The 6,705-nt window shown below is 31.6% G+C and overlaps 1 non-coding gene across 1 annotated transcript; it reads left to right on the forward strand.

Moving 5' to 3' along the window:
* LOC118608900 lies at positions 1-119 on the forward strand. Its single transcript, XR_004953220.1, has one exon. It is a non-coding gene; the product is annotated as a 5S ribosomal RNA (ribosomal RNA).
* Positions 120-6,705: the final 6,586 nt, after the last annotated feature.

Raw genomic sequence — 6,705 nt, forward strand, 5'->3', positions numbered from 1 at the left:
GTCTATGGCCATGCTACCTTGAACAAGCCTGATCCCATCTGATCTCAGAAGCTAAGCAGGGTCAGGCCTGGTTAGTACTTGGATGGGAGACCACCTAGGAAGACTAGGTGCTATAGGCATAAAAAAAAAAGAGAGAGAGAGAGTGAGATTATAAACTGACAAGGTCCTTGCAATCTGTGAAGTCAACTAAGGGTTGCCTCACCTAAAAAAAAAAAAAAGATATTTGTAATAGTTAATTTTATTTGTCATGTTGATGGAGTGGGCCATGATGACTAGATATTTGGTCAAAAACTATTCTGAGTGTTTTGAATGAGATTTACATTTCAATTAGGAGACTCTGAATAAAGCCGATTACCCTCCATAAAATGGGTGGGCCTCATCCAATCGGTTGAAGGCATGGATAGAACAAAAAGCTGACCTCCACTGAACAAGAGGGAATTCTGTCAGCAGAGTATCTTCATCTGCAACATTAGCTCTTCTTGATTTTTTAACTGACTGACTGCCTTTGGACTCAAACTATAACTTTTTCCTGAGTCTTCAGCATCTTGGCCTGTCCCATTAGATTTTAAATTCACTAAGTACCTCCACAATCGCAACATCCAGTTCCTTAAAATCTATTTATATGTCCTATTAGTTCTATTTATCTGAAGAACCCTGACTAATATAATGTCCTAGCAGGCTGATGATGATATCTCATTGTGGTTTTATTTTACATTTCTCTGGTGACTAGTGATGTTGAATACTTTTAATGTGCTTAAGGTCATTTGTATATCATCTTTTGTGAAATATCTGTTCAAATACTTACCCAGGTGTGCGTGTGGGGGGAGGAGGTGGGTAGAGTGGGGAAACAGGATTGTTTATCTTCCCATTACTAAGTTTTAAAAATTCTTTATATGTTCAGAATACAAATCCTTTACATATTATGTGCCTTTCAATAAATTTCTCTCTATGAGTGGCTTGTATTTTCATTTTAATAGTGTCTTTAGAAGAGCAGAAGTTTTAAATTTTGATGAGGATAGTATACAGATTTTCTTTAATGGCTTGTATATGGGTCCTTATTGAGGAATTTTGATCTAATCCAAGTTTTCAAGGATCTTTCCCTATATTTTCTTCTATATATTTTATAGTTTTAACTCTTGCATTTAGGTGTACGATTTATTTAGAAATAATTTTTCTGTATGTTTTAAGGTAAGGGTTTAGATTCTTTTGTGTGCACGTGGTTATTCAATTATCCTAACATTGTTAAAAAAGCTCATTTTCTCAATCGTATTACCTTTTCACTTTTCAAAAAAGCAACTAATTGTATATTTGCAGTTTTATTTATAAATTCTCTATTCTATTTCATTGATCTATATTGTTATTCTTATAACAATGATACTGTAGATTTATAATGAATCTTGAGATCATACTGTAGTATGACTCTTCCAATTTTGTTCTTTTTCCAAATGATTTTGACCATGATAGGTCTTTTTTATTTCCATATACATTTTACAATCAGCCTGCAATTTCTGAAAAAATATGCTCAGATTATCACTGGGATATAGATTAACTTGGAGAGAATTGACATCTTAACAGTGAGTTTTCCAATTCATGAACTCTGCTTTTCTCTCCATTTCCTTCAGGAAAAAAAAAAAAATGTAGCTTGCATTGTACAGACCTTGCATACATTTTGTTAAATTTATCCCTACATACAATACTTCTCTCATATCTTAGGTTTTGCTTTCCATGGTTTCAGTTACCAAGATCAACCACAGATTGAAAATATTAAATGGAAAATTCCAGGAATGAACAATTCACAAGTTTTAAATTGCACGTGGTTCCAAGTCATGTGATGAAATCTTGAGTCATCCTGCTCTGTCTCACCTGGAACACAAATCATTTTTTTTTTTTTTTTTTGTTCAGCATATCCACAAAGTATACAATACCTGATCATCAGGCACTTGGTTAGCTGTCTTGATTATTAGATTGACTGTCATGGTATCACAGTGTTATTATATGCAGGCAACCCTTATTTTACTTAACAGGGACTCCAAAGCCATTCACATAACTTTTATTACAGTATTTTTATAATTGTTCTAATTTGTTAGTTGTTAACAATTGTTAGTTGTTAGTCTCTTACTGTGCCTAATTCATAAACTAAACTTTATTATAGGTATGTATGTATAGAAAAAAAACAGTGTATACATAGGATTACTATCTGTTGTTTTATGCATCCACTGAGAGCCTTGCGTTTGAATATATCCTCACAGATAAGGGGAAACAACCATATTCCATGTTTTTTAATGCTATTTTAAGTACTATTTAAAGAAAATTTGATTTAAATGTTTCCTTCTAGTGTGGAAAAATACAATTAATCTTTGAATATTGGTTTTTATTTAATTTTGCTAAATTAATATATTAGTTTTAGTAGCTTCAAAATTTCTTATGATTTTTTACATACATAATTTTGTTTTCTTCAAGTGACAATAATTTAAAAAATTATTTAAATATTTAATTGATTATTAAAGTATATCACCATTAAGTATAATTTTTTGTACAGCTTTTGCTCATATGCCCTTTATCAGGCCAAACAAGTATCCTTGTATTCTTAAATCACTGTGAGTTTTATCATGATGGATGCTAAATTTTGTCAAGTGCATTTTCTGCATTCATTTTGTCTGTGGAGATAATGGTTTACATTGGTAAATTTAGAATGTTGAATCAAACTAGCATTTTTAGAATAAGCCTCACTTGTTTATTATGTATTATAGTCTTTACATATTGCTAGAGTCAATCTTCTAATTTTTTGTTAATGATTGTGTTGTCTACATTTATAAAATATAGTGGTCTGTAGTTTTTTTTTTTCTTTGTATTATCTTTATCTACTTTTAGTATTAGGGTAATATGAACTTCATAATAAGAGTTGAGAAATGTTCCATTTTTATTTTCAGGAAGAGTTTGTATCAAGTTAGTATTATTTTTTTTCCTTAAATATTTGTTAAATTTCATCAGTGAAGCCATCAAGGTTTGGGAATACCTCACCCCTGCCCCATTTAGATTTCTATTTGTTTGAAGCCTTTTTAATTATATAATTTATTTAATAGATAAAGGGCTATTTATGTCATCTATTTTCTCTTGAATGAAATTTGGTCCTTTATATCATTCAAGAAATTTGTTCATCACATCTAAGTTGTTGAGTAAACCAACAGTTGTCATAATATTTTTCTATTACCCTATTAATGTCTGTAGGATCAATAGCGGTGTTCTCTTTTTTATTTCTTATCTTGGAAATTTATGTCTTCTCTCTTCTTTAAAAAAATATTAGTGTAGCTAAAGGTTAATTAACTATATTAAACTTTTTAAAAAACAGCTTTTGGTTTTATTGATTTTTTTCTTTATTCTCTTTTCTATGTCATTGATATATTAACACTCTTTCTATGTTATTTTCTTGCTTCCTCTTACTATGATTTTAATTTGCTTTTCTTTATCTAGTTTCTTAAGGTAGAAAATTACAATATTGATTGGAAATTTTTCTTTCTTCTAATATAAACATTTCATGCCACCAAATTCTTTTTGCTCCCTGCTTTAGATGCATTCCACAAAATTTAATATATGTTTTCATTATCATTCAATTCAAAATATCTTCTAATGTTTATTGTTTTTCTTCTTTGACCCATGTGTTATCAAAAGTGTGCTATTTGTTTTCCAACCATTTGGAGACATTCCTTGGATTATTTTTGGTATTGATTTTTAGTTAATTTCATGTAGACAGAGAACACATTTTGTTTTTATGGTTTCAGTTCATTTATATTTATTGAGATTTGTTTTGCTGTTCATAAAATAGTGTATCTGAATGTCTATGGAATATTTGTTTACAGAGGAAAAGAATGTGTATTCTTCTTTTATTGAGTGGCACGTCCTATAATAGTTCATGTCTTTTGTCTTTTATACCTTTACTGATTTCTTTGTTTACTTGTTCTTTCAGATACTGAGAGAGAGGTGTTGACATTTCCAGGTATTGACAAATGGTTCATTTGTCTATTTCTCTTTTGAGGTTTATCCGTTTTGCTTTATGCATGCTAAGCACTCAATATATATTAAATTATTTATTCTTTAAAATAATTATTTGGATAATACCTCTACTGTGAATAATATTAGTATTATCTCCACTTTGCAGATAAGAAAACATACACATAGAAAAGTTTAATAACTTGCCAAAATGACATACATCACATACAAGTCTAATTAGGATTTAAACCCAGGAACTTAATTGTATGGCAAAATAGTAAGTAAATTAGAAAACTAAAAACTATGTTACATGTTTTTAAAAAGAGCATGATAGAACTAGGAAGCCCATATTGGATATCACTCTGAGATGGATTATGGGTGATTTGTTACTTTGTTTTACAATACTGTATTTATAAGCTTTCCACAATAAGCATATACAACTGTTGGAAAAATGTAATTAAATAATTATTTTTATTCATGCAGATCATTAAAAAAAGGCAAGATATTGTATATATGCATTTTTAGTCAATTACCATGGTATTTATCTGCCCAATAATTTGCCATAATCCATTTAACTACATCCATAATTTTCTTTTTAGAATGCAGCCAATTTTGTTATAAAAATATTGTGCTAAATACCATTGCATAAAACACTTGACTATATTTCTCTGTATTTCCTTGGTATAAATTCCCAGACTCAAATGTACAAATAGTCCTATATTTTTTAAAGAAATACCTTATTCAGTTATAGCAGAGAACGGAATAATTTCCTATCTCAAAACCCGGAAGTTACATAGCATTTTATAGTTTAAACTAAAGAAACTATACAGGGTGGAAAAGGGGTGGGGGGAATAGAGATTCATGATCACTCTTATCTCCATGAGCCTCGAAGGATGGTCGACAAGGGCTTATAAATGTCCTAAGGAGTCAGAGGTTACAAGGGCACGGTCTAGGAAGACAAGGTCTGGGGTTCCTGTGCTCAAGAGGTAGTAAAATATATACATCCAGGTCATTTATTGCATTGTCTTTGGAGTAACCCAAGGTTCCTGAGATTTCTTTCTCAGATTTTCTTTTTAACTTATGCAGACTTTGTTATTAAAGAGACTCATGTTTCTTATTTCATATTCATTCTTCCCAGTAGGAAGGCTTATGTCATCCTATTTTTTTAAAAGTATAGTTGAAGAATTGGCAAAAACAACCAATTTTCTAATTGTTCTGTTACCCAAACAAATGCATTCAAATGCTGCCATGTTTTTTTCCACCTCCCTTGATTTCTTACCCACCACTCCGCCCCCGGCCAGGTGGCATTTATTTAGTTTTCACAGGGTTGTAGTGACATTTATCTGTATTTTTGAATGTAATGCTAAAAATGAGAAATTTTAAAAGTCTACTTTCTTTTATTCATTACAAGTTATTATTATGAAAGCTTATGAAGCAAAGCAAAACTATTTTCATTTAGACTTTTCCCCAGATGGTATTGTGAAATATCATCGGCGCCTCAATATTCTTGGATATTTATTATTGGGACCAATTCGATTAAGTTTATTTTATAATTGATGTTCCTCCTGAAGACGTTGTGGTGAGTAGGTTAGTTTTTGGAGCAGCGGATATGCATAGAAAGAAAATTGCAATGTTTTTATGCCCAAACTTTCCCATGATTAAGGTGTTAATTTTGCTCAACTTTTGCTTGGCTGATGCATACATACTGTTTTAGCTCAGGCGGCTATGATGAAATACCTAACCAACGGACATTTATTTCTCACAGTTCCAGAGGCTGATAAATCTAACATCAGGGTCCAGGGCGATTAGGTTCTGGTGAGAACTCTCTTGTTGTCTTGCTGCGAACTCACCTGGCAAAGAGAACATAGGGAGAGTAAGCTCTCTTCTGAGGAGAGAACTAAGCCCACTGTGAGTTTGCCGCCTCATGACCTCATCTAAACCTAATCATCTCACAAAAGCCCACCCCACCTCCAAATAACATCACGTTTGGTGTTAGACCTTTAACAAAATTGGGGGGTGTGTAAACATTCAGTCCATAACACACACACATACACACACATGAAGATACACATATATATGTAGAAAGATACATATGAAGATATAGCAATAGATAGATTGCTAAATGAAGATACAAAAACTCAGGAGCCATTTTATATCTATTTATATATATATATATGCATATATGTATTTATTTACATATATATACACACACACATATACATGCATACATCTTCACATATATATCGGCCAACCAAAAGTCAGAATAAACACACACACAGTCTTACATAAATTTAAATGTAATGTTTCTGAGTTCTCACATACATGAGAGAAAATAGAGTAGACAAACCTCCTCTAGCTCTACAGATGCTACCACACTCTCCTCAGACTTCCAGTGTTTCAGATGAGAAGTTTGAGGAGAATTTTCTTTTAAATCCCTGGTTCGTTTTTCCTTTCCCCACCCCCCATTCATTTCATCTGTGTAGAACATTTAAAAATAACAATTGTAATACAAAATTTCTTCCAGAATGTAATTCAAAAGTGTTGTCAGATGCTTATTCTTTTTATTTTTCATTCGTTTTGCCAAAATGTTGATAAGCTTATCATCCTTGCATTGCTTTCCTCCTCCTGCACAACGAATTACAAAGTTAGCATCATCTTAAAACAATATCTGTTTATTATCTCACAGTTTCTATGGATCAGGAGCCTGGGCACAGCTTG

This window comes from Rousettus aegyptiacus, unplaced genomic scaffold (assembly GCF_014176215.1).
Source record: "Rousettus aegyptiacus isolate mRouAeg1 unplaced genomic scaffold, mRouAeg1.p scaffold_m13_p_10, whole genome shotgun sequence".
Taxonomy (NCBI): Eukaryota; Metazoa; Chordata; class Mammalia; order Chiroptera; family Pteropodidae; genus Rousettus; species Rousettus aegyptiacus.